At 40.6% G+C, this 18798-nt stretch overlaps 1 long non-coding RNA gene across 2 annotated transcripts in view; it reads right to left on the bottom strand.

Annotated features, from left to right (window-relative positions):
* LOC125694348 (uncharacterized) overlaps window positions 1–18798 on the bottom strand; it is a 38718-nt gene that overhangs the window by 8229 nt on the left and 11691 nt on the right. For both annotated transcript variants that reach the window (XR_007377512.1, XR_007377511.1), the window contains 2 exons: window positions 12045–12084; window positions 6454–6539 (listed from right to left, as the gene is read on the bottom strand). This is a non-coding gene — a long non-coding RNA (uncharacterized LOC125694348). The remainder of the gene's footprint in view (window positions 1–6453; window positions 6540–12044; window positions 12085–18798) is intronic.

The raw sequence follows: 18798 nt of genomic DNA, 5'->3' as shown, positions 1-18798 counted from the left end.
CTTTTTTTTTTTTTTTAATTAATTATTATTTCCTCAGAATAATGGTAAAGTCAGATGAAATCCTATTTGCTAAGTCTGGAAACACTGAGCAACCCCTACTGTCTGGAATTCCCAGTCTGACCGTGCTCTGTTCACTTCCATCCTATAACATCTCAGAAATACAGGGATAGGTTCACTGCAGAGATTACTTTTCTAGAAGTTAGGTGACAGTCTGGGGGAAGCAATTGCAATGTGGTGCACAACCTATAAAACTAAATAATACCATGAGGTTTTTTTTTTTTTTTTTTTTTTTTTTTTTTGTTTTGTTTTGTTTTTTAATCTCCCTACTCCCATTTGTCACAAAACAAAAAGCACTGTGTGAGGACCCCCCTGAGGTCCTGGGAGTGTGAGAAGGCTGCGCCAGGAAAATTCACGCTGAGGGACCTGCACTGGGTCTTTGTACTGGCTAGGTACTGCCAGCCATGGAATGAAAGGGACCTATGGGCACCTGTGTTTGTCTCCATCATGGACCTTTGCAAATGGTATCCTGGGTTTCATCAGAAGAGTGGCCAGCAGGGACAGGGAGGTGATTGTCCCTCTCTACTCTTCCCTTGTGAGGCCCCATGTGGAGTACTGCCTCTAGATTGTGGCCCCCAGTACGAGAAAGACAGAGCTGTTGGAGAGGGTCCAGAGGAGGGCTGCAAAGATGATTAGAGGGCTGGATCACCTCCCCTCTGAAGACAGGCTGAGGGAGCTGGGCTTGTTTAGCCAGGAGAAAAGAAGGCTGCAGGGTGGTTTCATTGCAGCCTTTCAGTACCTAAAGGGAGCCTATAAACAGGAGAGGAATCAACTCTTTGAAAATGTAGATAACAGCAGGACAAGGGGAAATAGTTTTAAGTTGAGGGAGGGAAGATTTAGGTTGGATATCAGGGGGACATTCTATGAGAGTGGTGAAGTGCTGGAACAGCTGCCCAGAGAGGCTGTGGATGCCCCGTCCCTGGAGGTGTTCAAAGACAGGTTGAATGGGGCCCTGGGCAGCCTGGTCTAGTATTAGGTATGGAGATTGGTGGCCTTGCATATGGCAGGGGGGTTGGAACCTGATGATCCTTGAGGTCTCTTCCAACCCAAGCCATTCTATAATTCTTTGACCTTGTATGTCCAGGTACTCCATGAGGAATCACAGACATCTCCTGGCCTGGCTCTCCCTCGCTATGGGGATTTTCTGACCAACTTCTGCAAAAGGCCTTGTTTCCTGCTTTTAGGGAGTTGAAGGGCACCTTATCATAGCATTAACTCCATTTTTTCTCTCTAAAAGCACATTGCACTTTTGATGAATAACTAATATTTAATGTACATTAAAAATACAAGAGCAATTGAGTTATCCTAGGCAAATATTATCGATATATGTATGTCTAATAGTTCATCCATGTAAGAGGAAGGGAAATGAACCTTTTATTCTGCAATGTCTATTAAATGAGTTTATGTGCAAAACTTCATCCAATGGTTTTTAGAATTACAAATGCTTCCTTTCTTGGCTTAGTTCTTCAGCCTCTGTTAACGTATTTTCTTGCTGACTTCTCATCCTGGACTAATTCACATGTGAACATGAAGAGGAAGAGTACCTTCACCACCCCCTTCAGAGCTGAATCAATGCAGCCTGGAGGGTCCAGGGACTAGGCTTTCTACCCACAAAAGTGGACGACATATTAGCAGTGATGGTGAAGCATTCCTAGTAACACTTGTACTTAATAACTCAAAGCTGCTTGATGTGGCTGTGCTTTTTCTGCTTGTGCATCCCTTTGCCTGCTAGCACCACTTTGTAACCTCATGCACCCTCGAGACCCATCCCCCTCACTTATAATTCACTGGAGAACTTGTGACATAACTGCATTGAGGCACTGCCTGCTCTGGCTTTCTCTGTGATGTGTTTGAAACAAGATTCCTGCTACAAAGTTTAAAGAGTAGAGGAAGAAAACCCGACGTGACTTTGGGGTAGCGCAAACGAGTCATAGGAAACTCACTCTAGAGATATCTCCAGAGACTAGTCAAGACAAAAGTTACAGCACAAGCATTTGGAAGGGGGCCACTGCAAACAATTTGTCCTCATTCCAGTTGAGCAACTGTAAGCAGGGACATTTTCAACACAGGCCATTTAGGGACAGAAGGAAAGATTGGATGGCACTAAAAGAAACTACACAAATACATGGTGATAGGATGACTCGGCCACCCGCCACACATACTCTGCTGCTTCATTGTTCTTTCTCCTATCATCCCGACATCTGAAAAGGTCCCACCCCAGCATGGCGTCACAGCACAGCGTAGACCAGCATAAATTGACTCCAGGTGACAAAATCACCTTCTTTGGTTGGCCTTTGTTTAGCAAGGAGGGAGGGCAGGGACCATATGTGTGGCAGGAGTTAAGGACAGTGATGTAATAAATGATTCCGCTTGTCAAAGTCAGCAATATAACAAATAGGGGAAAAGGATGTTTAGCTCGGCTGAAGTTTTTTTTTTTTTTTTTCTGTGCGAGTCTTGGGTTTAAAGGGCTCCAGTCTTCTTTCTTTTTTTTGAGGAAATGCTTGGAAGTAGTTATTCAAATTTCTCTAATCCTTCTCTTCCCCCTAACTTACAAGCTGTTCTTGCACTGCTGTTTTCCTCAGCATGCCAAAGGCACCATACCTTTCCATGGAAAGTTTCTGCCACTCTCTCTGATTTTGTATTCATGCTGCATAAATAAGAACAGGACCTCCCTCCAGCACCTTGGCATGGGGTGGGGAGTTGGACAGGAGGATGGTGCATGATAGAAATATTATGTAAGTGAGGTCTGGATGTCCACAGCCTGAGCTCTAGAGAGCCATTGTCCACAGATATTTTAAATTTTCTTTTTCTTTCCCCATCTGAGCATCACATCACAATATGGTTTCATTCAGTAAGGACCTGGCATTTGGTGGCTGGATGGCTCAGCTGGCCCATTTGGGGATGGGGTGCCTTTCATCTGTAGGTCACTGCTTTGAATTCTACCCACATGGTTGGCAGCCGAGAGCCATTCTCCTCTGATGGCAGCGGAGCAGCATATACAGAATTGCTAGGAAGTCTCTGATCCTAGACACCATGTCTAGATCGTAAAAGCTACCGTAACAATTGAGTCTAAATGGCACCCTTCTTGGCAGTTGAAGCAGAGGCCAAGCAATAAAAGGGCTGTGGAGAATGGACTACTGTCTAGCATCTATAAGCTAATAGTGAAGAACACGGCTGAGAGAGTGTGAGAAAGTATGCACAGCCTGTGAAGGCTCTTTTGGGTGAAGAAAGAGGATTTCAGTCTCCTAGACTGAAAGGCCAACACCTTTCAATAGCAGAAGAATCATTTACAAATCTGAGAACAAAGCCATTGTTTGTCCTCGTGCCTTTAACAATGCTGCTTCCTGTTGGCATCTTTTTCCTGCTAATAGCACAGTCCCACAGTTTGTGTCTTTGCAGTGCTGCACGAGCACTAACTAATTAATCCTTTCTCACCCCTTTCAGGCAAGTAGTTTTTTTTTCTGATGGTCTGTAGTGGTGATATGTTCCTTAAAACTGTTGCGGGTAAGTATAAAAATGCTACCTAAATCTGACTATAATGCATATGCTAACCTTAGGATTTCTGCATGTGGTACAACAATTCCAGTACAGGTAGGTTACAGCCAGTTAAACGTTTTGCTGAACTGAGGTCTTAATTAAAATAGATGAGAGCTACTTCTTGAAAAAAATTCAGATCAGGGTAGGTTTTTGCTATAATGATATGAAACAAAAAGCCACTCCTTTCTGCCCCCCAAACAAATCAACTCCCTTTCACTGGAATAATCTCTGGCTGTCTGACCTTATTTATTCAGATGCTGACATGAATCATCATCTGAGCAAGCATTCCCTCCTACACCTGCAATATTTGGGGTTATAGTTCTCCTTGGTTTTCTGCAGCAATAAGAGCTCAGTGTTACTTGGAGCTGTCTCCATCTGGCAGGCCACGAAGTCCGCAGGAGCACAGAGGTCTTTCTGTAAAAATGGAGACAGCCCAGATTGCTTTCTCTTTACACAACATCTCAAGAGGGCTCTAGACTTTTCTCTTTTGCAGCTATAGTCAAGTGTGCAGTCTCTTTCCCTCCTATCTCCTTTTTGTGTGATGACCTCTTCTTGGGGTGAAGAAGTGCGTGGGTGAGTTTGGGGGAGGGGTTGTACTTCTCAGTAAAGCCAAATTGCAGGATGCAGCACATCTTGAGCTTGGCAGCCTTTCTCACTTCCCCAAGAGGCAGCTGAAGGGCCTAAGCAGGGGTAAGACGTTATCAGCTCACTTCAAGCATGCCAGAGCGTATCCTTACACACAGATAGCGACACACTGCCTGCTCCACAGCTGACCTCCGTGGACCAAAGGAGATTGTTTGGTGGTGGTAAGGGAGTATCTCATGTCATCTGTACACTATTACAAGGCTGAGTACTTAACAAAGATGTAACTCAGCAGTGTTAGCCATAAAATATGTACAAAACTGAAGGCAGAAGTTAAACTTTGTTATCTGCCAGTCATTCATTGTTTGGAAGGAATATCCCTAGAGCATGGCTGAATGTCAGTGTCTTAAAGATCTATACATTGCTGTTGGAACAGGGTCATTTGTTACCATCTGGGATTATGCCACTAGCAGTATATGAGCATATTCACAGTACTATGCAGCTCCAGATTTCAGCCATATGGAAAAAGTGTAATATAGTGAGAAATTCAATCCTTTAATAGAATCCAGAGCACCCTCTAGAAGGTTTTCCCTAGATTTATTTCTTTGCAATGCAGTCTTAATAACTACTGATGTAGCATTTAAATTGGAAGAGATGCAATGTCTAGATATGGTGGGAGATCTACTGATATCTGTTACTCTCTGACAGGAAAATCCCTTGCTGTTTCAGTGGAAAAACCCACTGAGCTTATTAAAGCTAGAGGAAGGGCATGGCACATCTGTGGCATGCATTAACTTCCTTTGATTCTTTTCTCTTAATAGACAGCTCTCTTCTCCCAGAAGAAATATTCACAAGTAATTTTCACTGTAGAAGTTGTCTTTGCGTTTACCTCTTTCATCCATGGCTGTTGTAGAATGCCAAAAGCATAAAGGAATTCAGACTTGCAACAAGATGCTGATGGTACGCGGACAGAATTCCTCCTGTATCTGCCATCTTCCCTCTTTACAAACATTTGTGGTAGACTAGTCATGTTGATATTACCTCACTACTTGAGTGAGGTTTGATTAGTGTCTGTAAATCTATCAGCAGTGATAAGGCATTGAAATGGTTATACTGATGAGCTCAGAAGCCAAAATTACATTTATATAGTCTTGCCTGGTGGTGCCAGATCAACATGCCCAGTGTTGGATACAGTATGTGAACCTAGTTGCAATGCTATTAAGGATTTGCAGTGATGGTGGAAATGGGAGGAGATCATGTAAGAAATTAGCTCCACTGATTTAGAAGCAATGATGTCCGGAACCAGTCTCTGATGCTGGGTAAGAATCGACAGGAGTGTCTGAAGGAATTTGATACAAATCTGAGTTTGATGTCAACAGAAAAGTCTGTTCCCTGAGATGTAGCTGGCATGGCATTATAGACTGATGCCAGAGAAATGCAAATATTCTCTGAAAGAAATGGTGAGGTTTTCTGAGGCCAGCAGCAAATAATGTATGTTGATGTCTGGGAGAGTACTAACGGCTACGGCTCAGTGCAAAAAAATATATCATGGCTACATCTGGCTTAAGTGCTACATAGTTCTGCGGGCTGCTAACAGATGTTGCCAGAGGAACTTGTTATGACAAGTTGTATTGTATTTGTGAACCTTGCAATGTTACTGGCACCATCTCCTCAGGCTCCCAGCAAATGAGAGTTAACATTTGTTGAGGTAGATTGGCAACCCATTCCAAATATCCATAAAGCTCCATATGATAAACTAATTTGACTCCAAACTAAGTTCAGTAGCTGTGACAAATAGTCCTCTGACAGCCAGATCTGCCTCATCACTCTACAGATCCATAGAGATGGTCAGGGTTTTTTGAAGAGCTATGCTTAGAGAGCTAGGCCAGTGCAGCAGGTGAGATTGGGGAGAGAGGTGGGGAGAGAGTACAGATTAGCAGAAAATGGGGAAAGAGATTTGGAGAGAGGCAGAGAAAGTGCAAAACAGCCAGCAGCTAAGATGTTCATGTGGCATCCATGTTATTATATCTGTATTCCAAATCAGACAAAGGAAAGATATGATTGGATTTGGTTGGGTAGATCCCTCTGTCTCCTTGCTGTAGAAAAGTTTAAACTCATGTCAATAAGCCCCAGAAAAATTTTTGTGGAAAACTAGATTTTTTTTTTTATTTTTCCCCGAAAAGCAACCTGGTTGCATCTGTCAAGTGATTTTTCTCACCTCATGAAAACTTAGCTGATAAACTTTGTGGGAAAGCAAATAAGCAATGTGGTACTTACCTAAGTGAATCAGGCTGGTGGAGGCTGAGTTTCCCACAGTGCAACAAAGAAATCCATGGCAATGATGTAGGGCAGTAAGAAAGTTTCTGGAGAAGGGGAAAAAAACAACAGTATTTTGTAAGTCAGGTGGAAACAAACCTTATATTGTGCTACTTGGTTATTTTTCTTTCCAACTGGACAAAAAGAGAAAACAATACCAAAGATCACCTTGGAGGAAATTTTCATTTCATTGGCCCTTCCTAGTGAGTAGCCAGAAATGAAGGAGAATGAACAAAGGCTCCTTCTTAAGGACAGAGTTGGTAATGGGTGCAGCATAAATAGCCACCCGTCTTTCCCATCTTTCTTGGTTTGTGAGTCAAAGCGTAACTGTGATGTAGCTCTTCTTCATCTCTCCATTACTTGACAGAACAATAACACTGAAAAGATAAATGGAGTGATAAAATAAACAATTCATCTGCAGTTTCTTATAATCTAGCTGACTCTTTTCTCCCAAGCACAGCCCGCCTAGTTTGTCAAAAACAACAGTCTTCTGAGCCTGGGGAGAGAAATGTGTTAAGCAAGAGGGAAGAGGCATTTCAGTCACTTTGCAAAAACTGGATCCTTAGTCTCTTGGTGTATTTGATATGTTAAAAATAACTTCATGTCACTCTCTTTGATTGGGAGCCACACTGATTACACTGGTCAAAGGAATGGCTTGGGCCATTACTGCCAAAGAGAGAGGGCTGATGTAGACCACAACTGGCTTATTCCAAAAAGCAAATAACCCCAAAGGGTCTGATTTGCAAAAGTGCTGAAGTAAAAGGGAGTTGTGGTTGCTCAACACTTCCATGGATCAGGCTTCTCTTGTCCTCATTAGCCACACTGCTGCAAACTCCTATAAATCCTGCCATTCCTTTTTGCGCATCATTGCGGAAGTAGCCCAACACTTGCCCTCTGCTGATATCCTGACACCTCCCAGATGAGCTTTGGCCATGGCCCAGAAACTGCCCCAGCCACTCTGAGGACAGAGCAGGGGATTACTAGGTAGCCTCTGCTCCTGAGGTGCAGCAGGAGGTTCTCCACCATCCCAAATCCTGTAGTCCTCCACTGAATGAAAGCTCCTGAAATACTTTCACATCATTGGTATTCATTTTTGGTAGCCTAACATCTGCGGATGCCTAATTTTACTAATCCTGCCTGTGACTGGCTCAGGCAGACTGACTGAGGCATTTGCAAAAAAATGGAGATAACATATGCAAGATCAGGAGAAAAGCCAAACTCCCAAAAGAATGGTGAAATCTAATGAACAGGTTTCTGGGCTCTGGACGTGTCATGTTTGCCATCTAGTCACTAGTCAGGGCTTGTTCCAGGTAGAAAATGAAGAGTAAATAATCCAGTACCACATAAAAGGGAAACAGGCTTACAGGAACTCTTGACAAATGAGAGAAAGACTTCCAATGGTATTTTAATTGAGGTGCTTGGAAAACAATACGATAAAAATATGTGAATTCCTGAAGTTATTTTATTTGGCTGTAAAAATAATTGTATACAGGAGTACAAGTGATGAAGTGTTACTGCAACAGTGGAGTTGAAAGCTCTGGGTCCCGCTCTCAAATACAATGAGGTTGTTAGCATGAGGTTCTCTTGGCACGAAACGTGATCTGGTAAAAGTTTGACCAGTGAAGTGAAAGCCAGGGCATCGTAAGTTCTGTGCTGTTTTGTTCTTTGATTGATTGGGTAAGGCACAGATTGGCACAAATTACCACTTTCAGTCTCAGTTTACCCATCTGTTAGTGGAGACACATAGATCACAATGATGTTATCAGTCTTAATTATTGTAATCTATTTAAAGCTTCTCAGGTGTAAGGTATTACAGAAAAATGCCAAGTCTATTGTTCCTAATCTAAATTACTATAGAATAATTTCAATATCAGTAGTCTTGTATTTTGTCTGAAATATTAGCTGTGAATAATATTTTGCCTTTATACACAGAGACATGTTCTAACTGAAAAACAGTACTCTTTTCTACTTTCTAGTAAAGATTTTTGTGTGCGGTTTGGCATTTAAAATAAGGCTGCAGCACTGTTGAGCACTGATTTAGTTCACATCTCCAATTTGGTTACTTGTTGTGAGACATGTAAGATGCTGATTTGCAGCTAAAATGCTGCTTAAAGTTATAACATTAGTGAACAGCTTATTCACAATATGAAAAACCTCTTAGAGTTACAAACCAGAGTTGTTCGTTATAATAAATGCTATTTTTTGACACAGGAATGGCTCATCTTTAATTTCAGTTTTAGTATGTAAAAGAGGATGCCTGCAGCTATGGAGGTACCATCATTTGCAATGTAGGAATTGTAGATTGAATTATGTGTCTTCTGCTGAGCATGCTACTTGTTTTGAAATACTTTGGCTCTTTCAACAGAACAAGATGCTGGGTTCATGTAAAAAGTTAGAAATGGGCTGGGTGATTATACTTTTAATCTCTCTGAGCTCAGAAGCTAGAAGCACCTGTTGAAGAGAATGGGGTATAGTTATGTTGGCCTCTGAGTTGCACTGTGAACAGTTTTTGAGTCGGTGCTGAGCCGAGCTCCCCTGGCCTAGCTAGGTTATGTCCCAGAGAGGACCTGCTGCTCACCTGCAGCCTTGCTGTCCTGCTGCCACTGGCAATGAGATGCTGTTATAGGGCGCTCTGCCGAGGGGGCAGGAGCTCAGCAGAGAACGTGGAGAATAGGACAGGGCAACACATGCACTGCGTGTAGAGTACCATAGTGAGGAATGCAACACACCTGGGAAGGAAGGGAGCTGGTCCTGGACCAAGGAGTATGCATTTTCACCAAGAATATAATACTGTATATGAGTAACCTGTGTTAATATGCAAAACTCATCTCAGTACCCTAGACTAAATAAATGGAATTAGGAGCCCATGTCAGAAGCAGCCAGTGCCCCTTTGCTGAGCGCAGATATGTTTGTCAGTGAGATAAGACAAGTGTCAAAAAGAGACGGTATCTCCAGGATGTCCACCACAACCTGTGTGTCAGCAACCTGCTGAGACAAACCAGCTCCAAGCAGCCCTGTACCTTGGCCTGGAACTGGCCTACGTGTGTTGGCACTGCAGTAAAATTCAAGAATCCAGTCATTGCTGTGACTTCCCTTGGAACTGCCCCATCTCCTCAGGGTGTTTCTGACCCCAAACCACCAGCTTTGTTCACTCTGAGCAAAGTTGCTGTGGGTTGAACAACAGTAGGGCTGCCACAGGCTCTCAGCAGGTTGGAGCTGCCTTCCTCTCGGACAGGGCTGGCAAGAGGTGACACCTTCTTCCCTTTCACTGCCTCAGGCCTAATTCTCTCCTCGCTAATTTTAGTCTTATGTAATTCAATTACTTTGGTGAAGTTGCCTCCTGATTTATATTGGTGTGAGTGAATGGGTAGCAGCCCTTGAGGCTTTGACTGAAGTATGATGTTACACTATTTCTGGACATCATCATGTGCTGGTTGTGCAACAGATAAGAATAATGTTTGGTAAGTCATTAGTACTTCAGTTTAATTTGTGCTAAAATCATCAGCTACATCCCATTTAGTTTCTAAAGCCTCCTCATTATTGCTGCAGACACCAGACCCATGACCTGCTTTCCCCTCTGTGAGGGAAGGATAAGTGAATTTAATGCAGTCTCTGTTAAAAAAAAGTCTGCTGTTGCTCCCTTGAAATCAGGTGATGTCTTATTATTGACTTCAGTGAAGGTAGGATCAAATCCAAATTTCAAGCACTTAATTTTCCAGCTCAGGGTAAGGAAAGCAAGACTTAAACTGCTGCACTGCTTTGGCAAATAATGAATGGGACCTCATTATCTCTGTTAGGACGTGACTTTACAGATGATTACATGCTGAAAGTATGCCACCGATAGACTGGCTCTGACCTGAACTGTGAAACATGCTTAGAGAGTGAGAGATTTTCAAGACACTTCATTCATTCTCATATTGTGAATGATTTTGTCAATGAATGGGACGACTGACCTTGGTGACCTTGGTGACCTGGTACCAGCATTCCCCTCTAGGTACAAGCACACAGCCATACTGTCACTATTGACCATTATTCCTCCATTCTTTTCAGATGAAAAATCATCCACAGCAGCATTTAGCAGAATTTCTTCTATTATTATGGCCCTCCTAATTCACAAATAACTTATTATCTCTTACAAAAACAGTAGATAAAGAATCAAGGAAATTGCTCCACAGGTTTTGTGCAGAAAAATTTGGTCTGACGTTCTGAATATATATTTGCTAAAAAGCTATAATGCCAAAAACTACAAAATACATGTGATGAACCATATAGCCTATTAGAGGTAAAATACTAATAGCACAGGAACAGAAATGGTTTGACTGTGAAAGTTCATTTTATTCCAGCAAAATATTCCCATAACTCTATTTTTTAGAGGTATTATGAGCCTAAAATTAGTAACCTGTGCATGCTTCTCAAGAATATCTATGATAGACATTCCGTAGAAAGCTTGTTGTAAGTACGTAATAAGAGACAATGATTTATGGATTTATTCTTACAAAACTCTTCTGATACTCAGATAAATGCTGTTATTGCTGTTCTACAAATTGGTAAATTGAGGGACTGAAGGCTTAAGTAGCACGCATGGGATCACCCAGCAAGTCTAGAGAAAATAGACTGGAACCAGAATGCTGTATTTCTATTTTCATGTTCTGTAAGTGTTAGATCATCTCTCTCCCATGATTAGCTGCTATTCTGGCATGAACTCAGGACCATTATGATAGAGCTATTTTTCATACAATGGGATGAGACTGCCATGGCTTTAATTGCAAGCATGTGTTTGCTCTTTTATGGCATTGTGATTGTTATGTAAGGTAATGTGTGAATTTAATGGATTTTAAATTATGAGTTCACATTACAACCACTTTAGTGTAGGGAAAATTTTCTTCCAGGTGTCCACACTGCCCTAAATAACTTGAAGTCCTAATTAATGATTGGACTTTGGAATTAGTAGACCAATGCAAAACGAAAAGTAATAATCAGGTTGTATTTATTCAAGGTTGAAGTTGTTTTAAATCAAGAGGAGGAAATTCCACCTTTAGGAATTTACAGAAAAGATCCACATGTTTAACTTCTAGGCAAACATGGTCTTTGTGTAATTAAGATCCGACAGGATACATGTTCCCAAACTTATATGTCTGAACAAACGACCTACAACACATGCTGCTAAATTTTGGAAAATTAACATAATGCTTTTGGAGAAGAATGTGATGATTTCAGAAATGAATAAATGATGGTATATTTATAGCTGCTTTTCAAAGAAAAGAAAGGTAGCCAATCCTTATGACTAATAACCATTATTTAAAGTACAATCAGAGACGCTCCTTGTAAATTTTTAGCCAGAGTCTTGGCAAGACTTAGTGCCCAAGAAAGGGATATCTATATTGGGAATCAGCTGCTCTTACACAATATTTGTGATGATTTGGAATCACTTAAAAACAAGGAGTTGGTGATATAATACATTCTTTGGATTTGGAGATGTTCCCCTTATTCCTGCTTTGAATTAAGAGAATGTATTGGTGGTTTAGTTGAATGTCTCTTAGTTAAAATTATACCTCTTTCTTTGTCTTCAATTGAAGCCAGATCTGTCTCTTTCTGTAAAATAAAAAAAAAATAAAAAATTTTTTTAAAAAATTAAATAAAAAATACAGGTGTGAAGAATTTCAGATTCTCAAAGTGTTAAGTCATTTCTGCGTTCCAGTGAATTTCATACTTTGGCCTGCTGACCACCAGAGACTTGGGGAGTGTCTGCTGGAGGTCTACAGAGGAACTGGCAGGTCAGATAGAATCTTTGGATAGAATCTTTTTTGATAGATTTTTTTTTTTTCCCAACAGCTTAAAGGGGTTACAGGTAGCTGAAAATGCATTAAATATTTTTCAGCTAGCTCTTTTAAATGTTAACAGTCGTACTTGACTCAGGCTGTTCTTCAGCCACCTGTAATCCAAAACTCCTTAGGACTCTCTAGCCTTTGTCATGCTTTAAAACCTGTTGGTGAATGCAAACATCTGACTTCACTAAGTGATTGAGGTGTGATTATATCAGTGTGAGAAAGCAAATGGGGCTCTAATGAATTGCATAACAGTTACTCAGAGGACATTCTGATTGCAAGATACCCTACTACACCTAATGATTATCATAGTGTGGAAGACAAATAAAATTATTTCTTTAACCTCAAATAACTGAATAATAAAATGAAGATACGGTCTCTGTTCCCTTAATAGAGCACTTAATATCTAATCCAAAAAGCTTATAAACAATAGAAGATAACAAGTGTATATAGTGGTACTGTAGCAGTAGCTATTACTGTCCTTTTATGATGCAAATGATTATACTGTGTACTGGCTTTTGGATCAATAATTGTAAACACGAGTCAAGAGGTTATGATACAGTCTGCTCCTTCAAAACTCAATTCAGTGTGTCTTACTGGCCCAGAAATAACCCCCAGCAAAATTTAGACATCCATACGTGTGGCATTTCTAGAGTTTGTGTTTGGAAAGAACTTTGATGTTGAAGCCAATGTTTTCACACTGAATCTAGAAGGCAAAAAAACTGTTTCACTTTTATTTCTGGGGCTGAGAGCTTACCGCAGCAGGGAGAGGCAAGGACTATCAAAATTGTTTTTGCTACGGAGTATGCTTATAAATCATAGATTTCACAGTGGTACTCATATAGAGTTTATGATGGCAATTGTTTGTCCGTTACAACTGGGAGTACTAAAAGGATTTGTCACTGGAATGCCTGAGATGAGAATAATCTTTGACCCTTTTTGAGCTGAGGCAGTACAAAATTACAGAGGAAAATAAAATGCAGTCAAACCCTGAGCAAAGAAATAGACACAATTGAGGGAGTCCACTCCAGGTGACTGGTCTAAAAGAATAAATTGATTTCAGTAGGCATAGGAGATCAATCATGAATTGCCAAAAGCAGTTAGCCAAAGCCGTTACTTCGGAATCATTATAAAACTGTTTCCATTTGCTCAATCTAACAATTTAAATTTCTGAGGGTGGGAAGGACTTACTGCCATGAATAAACTGTGAAATGTATCTTTAAAATTAAGTTTTTAATTAGAACTGGCAGTTCTGAACCTGCTGTTGGCAGGAGCCAACCTACTGAAAAAGAGCCCGGTGCAATAGACTGTAGACTGTAAAGTGTGCTTGCTTGCTGCTTTAGCATTTAACTTTTTTTTTTTTTTTTTTTTTTTTTTTTTTTTTTTTTTTAAATAAAGAACACAGCCTTTAAAACTGAAAGTTGTGTTTCAACACCAACATTAGAAGATTTTTTTCTCTGTGGTTAAAGCAGTTTGGGAATTTCAATCAGCATTTCTTACAATAAGTGCCAAATACAGCTGATTTTCTGAAGAAATGAGCATGTTTTAGAAAAACAACAGCAAAACAGGAAAAAAAGGAAAAAAGAAAAAAAAAAAGAAGAAAAGGAAAAAAGCACCTGCTGTAACAGACTCCATGATATAAATGCCATCCTACAACCCACAGTTGGACTGCTGGCATGAGTAATCCTTCATTGGTTGTGACCTGATACAAGCAACATGCTAAATTACAGTTTGCTTAAATTGTATTGTCTGTCTTAGGACTTAAAATATGTGCCTAAAATTGAATATCTGCCTTTCAAATAGGAACTGTGCATGACACCTACTTGGCAGAAGTTGCCTATTTATTTGAAAATATGCCTTGCTGCATATTCCTGAGAAAAAGTAGAGCTAATATGGTTTAAAATCCTATCCTAGGCTAAATACAATAAGTGAATTTGTTGTTTTTGTGAACTTTCATGGCTGGGAGGGAAGCAGCTGATGTTAGAGGCCAAAAGGTTAGATGAATAAAAGAGCCAAGTGTCCCATGTCACCTGTCTCTATTCATTCTTCCAAGAAGCATGAGTCTGTCTCCGCTTCCCTTCCGCCTGTGGTTTAGGAACCTTGGTGGCTTCTGCATTCCTCCTCTTTTTTTTTTTTTTTCCTTTTTCTTTTTTCTTGTTGCTCTCACTGCTCTGTCATTTAGCAGAATCCATTTTCTGTATAGTCCAAGCCCAGTAACCCTTGTCACTGACCTCACCACCATGTGCTCGATGTGAGCATGACTCATGGTAGCGATGAGAAATCCTTGCTCTCTCTAATTTGGCCTTCTCACATAAGGGGGGAGGAGAGGGGCAGGGGGAGATTCTGGTATTTCCAAACTGGCTTGCTGGAAGTGTTGTGTCAGTTACGATAATTTGGTGTAACGCATAAATCTTTAGGCTGATTTGTGATTCCCAGCACACCCCTTGCAGTCTAATTGAGGAATTGCATTTCTGTCACTCACAGAGTCTGGTGGAAATGCAAGAATGTGAGGAACAATAGGAGCAGGCTAGTACTGAGTCAAAACACATAAAGCAAAATTTGTTGTTGGGCTGGAGATGAGAAACAAGTTGGTCAGAATCACAGTGCTGCTCCTGTTGGCTGTGTGGCAATGTGAATGGCAAGTTCACTTCTGCTAGTGTGAAGAAAGTGAGCGGATGGGAGAACGAGGCAGGGATGCCACTACGTTTTATTTTGAAGAAGTGTAAAGTGAGGGAGCTGGTGGGGCTGGGCCACAGCTACACACTGTGCTCAGTCAGGGCAAAGTGGCAGCTTGAGGGGGGCCATGAGCATGATGGGCCTCCTACTCTGGAAGCTTTTGTTTATTCTCCCTTTTTTGTTTATTCTCCCTTTCGTGGCGATTTTCTCTAATCTGAAGAACAAGATGTCCTTAATGAAAACAGATGTTTTGCTCCCTTGCATATGGGAAAAAAAAACAACACCCCAAAATAGAATAAACCCAAAGAATGCTGAGATCACAAATGGGTTCCCACAAAGACAGGAGAAAAAAATCCTTTGTTAATGTCCTGACCTGTCCACTTGTTTCCCAGAGACACGTCACAGAAGCTATAGATGTGAAGATCAAGACAAGACCTGGGCCTGAGAGAGGGAGGGCTTTATGCCTCTGTACAACATAAACACCACACTGAGCTGGCTCACAGCTTCCCCATCCATGCTCTCCCACTGTGAGATCCTGGTCAATGGCAGTTTTTGTTATTGGCTTCAGTGTAAATAGGAATTGGTCCCAGTATTTAATTTAAAGCACAGGACATGAAAAAACAACATCATAACATCCCTGCTACATTTATAGCGCTGCATAAGCCACTAATTAACAAATGGATGAGATACTGAACTTTGCTTTACCATCTGTCTTTAATTACATAAAATAACTTGAAGCAATTAACAAGAAAGAAACACTGTGGCACGAATAAATAAATCCTATTGATAGAAACAGATGAGGGAATACTTAGGATATCTGAATGTATGTATGAGGATTGCTAAAAAGGCATAATCTGCACACAGTGATATTACGAATATTATCTAGCAGATTTACACTGCCATTGCCAAGTATTTCTGGAAAAAAACAATAGTTACCTATGGGGATGCAGAGGAGCAAAAGGAAAGCTATGTGTGACTAGGAAAAAAAAACAAACAAAACCACAAAGCTACTATGGTCCCTTCAATAGCCGTGATTTTGGAGTTTTGTCTTTCAAAGATAAGAGAAACTAATATTAACAGAAAAATATACAAGGCATGAGATTTCCTAACAGTGGACCTAAAGCCAGTCTCATAAATCCACATGCTTATAAACATTTAGGCACCAGTGAGGATTAAGCTCTTTAACACTTTGCAGGATTTATGTTCTAAGTCTATTCTTTTAGCGTTCAAATACCCTTGTTTGCCTTTTCTGCTTAGGCACTTAGAAAAATGAGTGCTCTGCAATAGCCAAACAGATTAAGAACTGACTAACTGATGGATGCTAATAAGTCACTACCAGCTCTGAATGAAAGCTCCAGAATCATCCTGCATAAAATTTTCCTTAATGATTGAGACACAAATCCATCCCTAGTGAAACAAGACGAGTCAACTAAGGAGGAAATATAAATTTGGTGGAATAATAAATTATGAAGTTGGAGCAGCCCAAATTTTTTGGGCTGGACTTCTGCAAGCAAGATGAATTTTAAGTAATGAATGGTGGTATTGATGCACCAGAAACTATATCCCAAGGGTGGTACATGAAATATTGGGTACCACTGTGGGAAACAACTGGAAACAGGATTTAGTCTGATGACGCTAAGGAGAATTAATATTATCTTTGAATAAGTTAGTAGGGATGTTTGAGTTGTAGATAATAATGACTATATGGCAATAGTGTATTACACTGCTGTGGGTGCTGGAAATTTGGGAAAGAGTAAGAAAAATATAAGCACTGCTTGTAGACTGGAAAATATGCATTATTTCCTTTATCGAAGTGAGATAGCTGGATTACATTGTGTAATTACCTTCACAACAAAAAAAGTGTCTTAGCTCAGATGAATATATTGCAAGAATCAGTGGGTGGAAATGTAAGTCAAGAAATTTTAAGTAATGAGGCTTGGAACTGTAGCACTAAGTGTGATGAACTGCTGAAAGAAGCTGCTCAAGAAAGTGCTAGTGTACCTATCAAAACTGGATGTATTTCTGGGGAATGCATGTTAGCCAAACAGAAATTCCTGAGCTTGGTGTATGGAGAATGATGCAATGTTATAGTCTGTGACACAGAAGAGGTCAGACAGGATTAGCGAATGGTCCTCTCTGGCCTCAAAAGCTGTAAATCAAGGAAAACGTTTTAAACATTTTAGGCCAAATGCTACTTATTTCATACAGCTAAAACATCCACCAATTTCATGGAAGCGTTGAGACAAACAGTATCAGAACAGAAAGCAGCACAGAGTCAGAAAGAATAAAGCTTATTAAATGTACCTTTCACATTAGTATAAACATTGCACATTCTGTATGTTGCAGATTTGAGAACCAAGGCTTTAGGCTGCACTCAGTGTGGCACACAGCAAACTGAGCAATATGCACAATAAATGTATTGAGAGACAGACTGGATGGGAAGATGGGACAGTGGATACAGGGTCTACTCAATATGCCATTTGCTACTGTTTTGGGTACTCACGTTGAGAAAAATAACTTTAATTGTTTTGGCGGGGAGCACTGCTGTGTAGACTGAAATGGGAGAAAGAATGTAAACAAAGGGTAACGATCACTTGCTGTGTTATCGTAGCTTGTAGAAATGTCTTGTGGGTCATGGCAGGGACTTTTGACAGACATCATTCTGTTTAATATCTCCATTGGTAATCTCAAAGTAGAGGTAAACAGCACAATAGTGAAATGTGCTGATGATACTAAAGCAGGAAGGAATGTAAACAGAAGACAGCAGATAAATGATATCAAAGCACCGCTGGATATTAGAAAGCTGCGTGCAAAAGAAAACAGCTCCCAAACAACTCATGAAAAGAAAGAAAGAGGAGGGGAAGATAGGAAAAGGAGGAGAAAAGGAAGGGAAAAGGGGAAGGAAACAGAGAGGAACAGGAAGGAGAAAGAAAAAGAGGAGGAAATGAAGGAAGCTGGAGTGTATTTATCCTAGCTATCACTATTGCTGATAGGTTTCAGGGCACAGTGGACAGCAGATCAGATGGAAATGATACATGAAGTTGTAGTATTGTAAAAGCCATGCACATTCAGGCATATGTCATGAAGTAGAGAGGTAATAGTTCACTTGTAAAGCTCTGTGTTATTAGTTCTAGTCTGTGTTCAATATTGCCAGCCACTGACTGACTGGAAGCACTTGGAAGAAATCCCACAGCAATTCAAAGGGTGGAAAAATCACTTTGGAGGAAAGACTGAAGCAGAAACCCAGCATGCCATTAAGTATAAACTTAACTAAGTACATGAGCTGTACTGGTGACTTTCAACTCCCTTTATAGCCCTGCTAGGTGACTTTAACAAAGGAACCACATATCAGCTTAAACCGGGCACGTACTTAAGCACTTCAATAGACTGCAACAACAGCTTGGACAGACTTGCCAGGGAAGGTGACATGCCCCTGACACTGAAAGGCACATTATTGTCTGCATAGAAATCAGCAGGAAGACATGTATTTCTATAAAGCTGGGCTGTTTCTTACCCCTGGAACAAAGGTCTGCAAAGGAGGTTTAAACCAGCCGGCATTGTTTAGCTGGAAGGGATGAAGTCAGCAAAATGAAGCCTCTTGGATGTGAATTGTTTAAAGGTGAGAACGGGAAGATTGTCAGATATTCCTCTAGGGGGAATTCAGACTGCTGGGGGTTTTAGGATAGATTTGAATAAAGCAGCAGAGAATGCCTATGAAGAATAGCATTATGTCTTTATGTTGGAATGCTGGGAGTGCTTCCTGATTCCAAGAATTTCTGATCATATGAAGTTGCTACAAATACTC

The sequence above is a fragment of the Lagopus muta genome, chromosome 6 (assembly GCF_023343835.1).
Source record: "Lagopus muta isolate bLagMut1 chromosome 6, bLagMut1 primary, whole genome shotgun sequence".
NCBI lineage: Eukaryota > Metazoa > Chordata > Aves > Galliformes > Phasianidae > Lagopus > Lagopus muta.
Note: the sequence above shows the minus strand (reverse complement) of the source record. Positions and strands in the feature narration are given on the sequence as shown.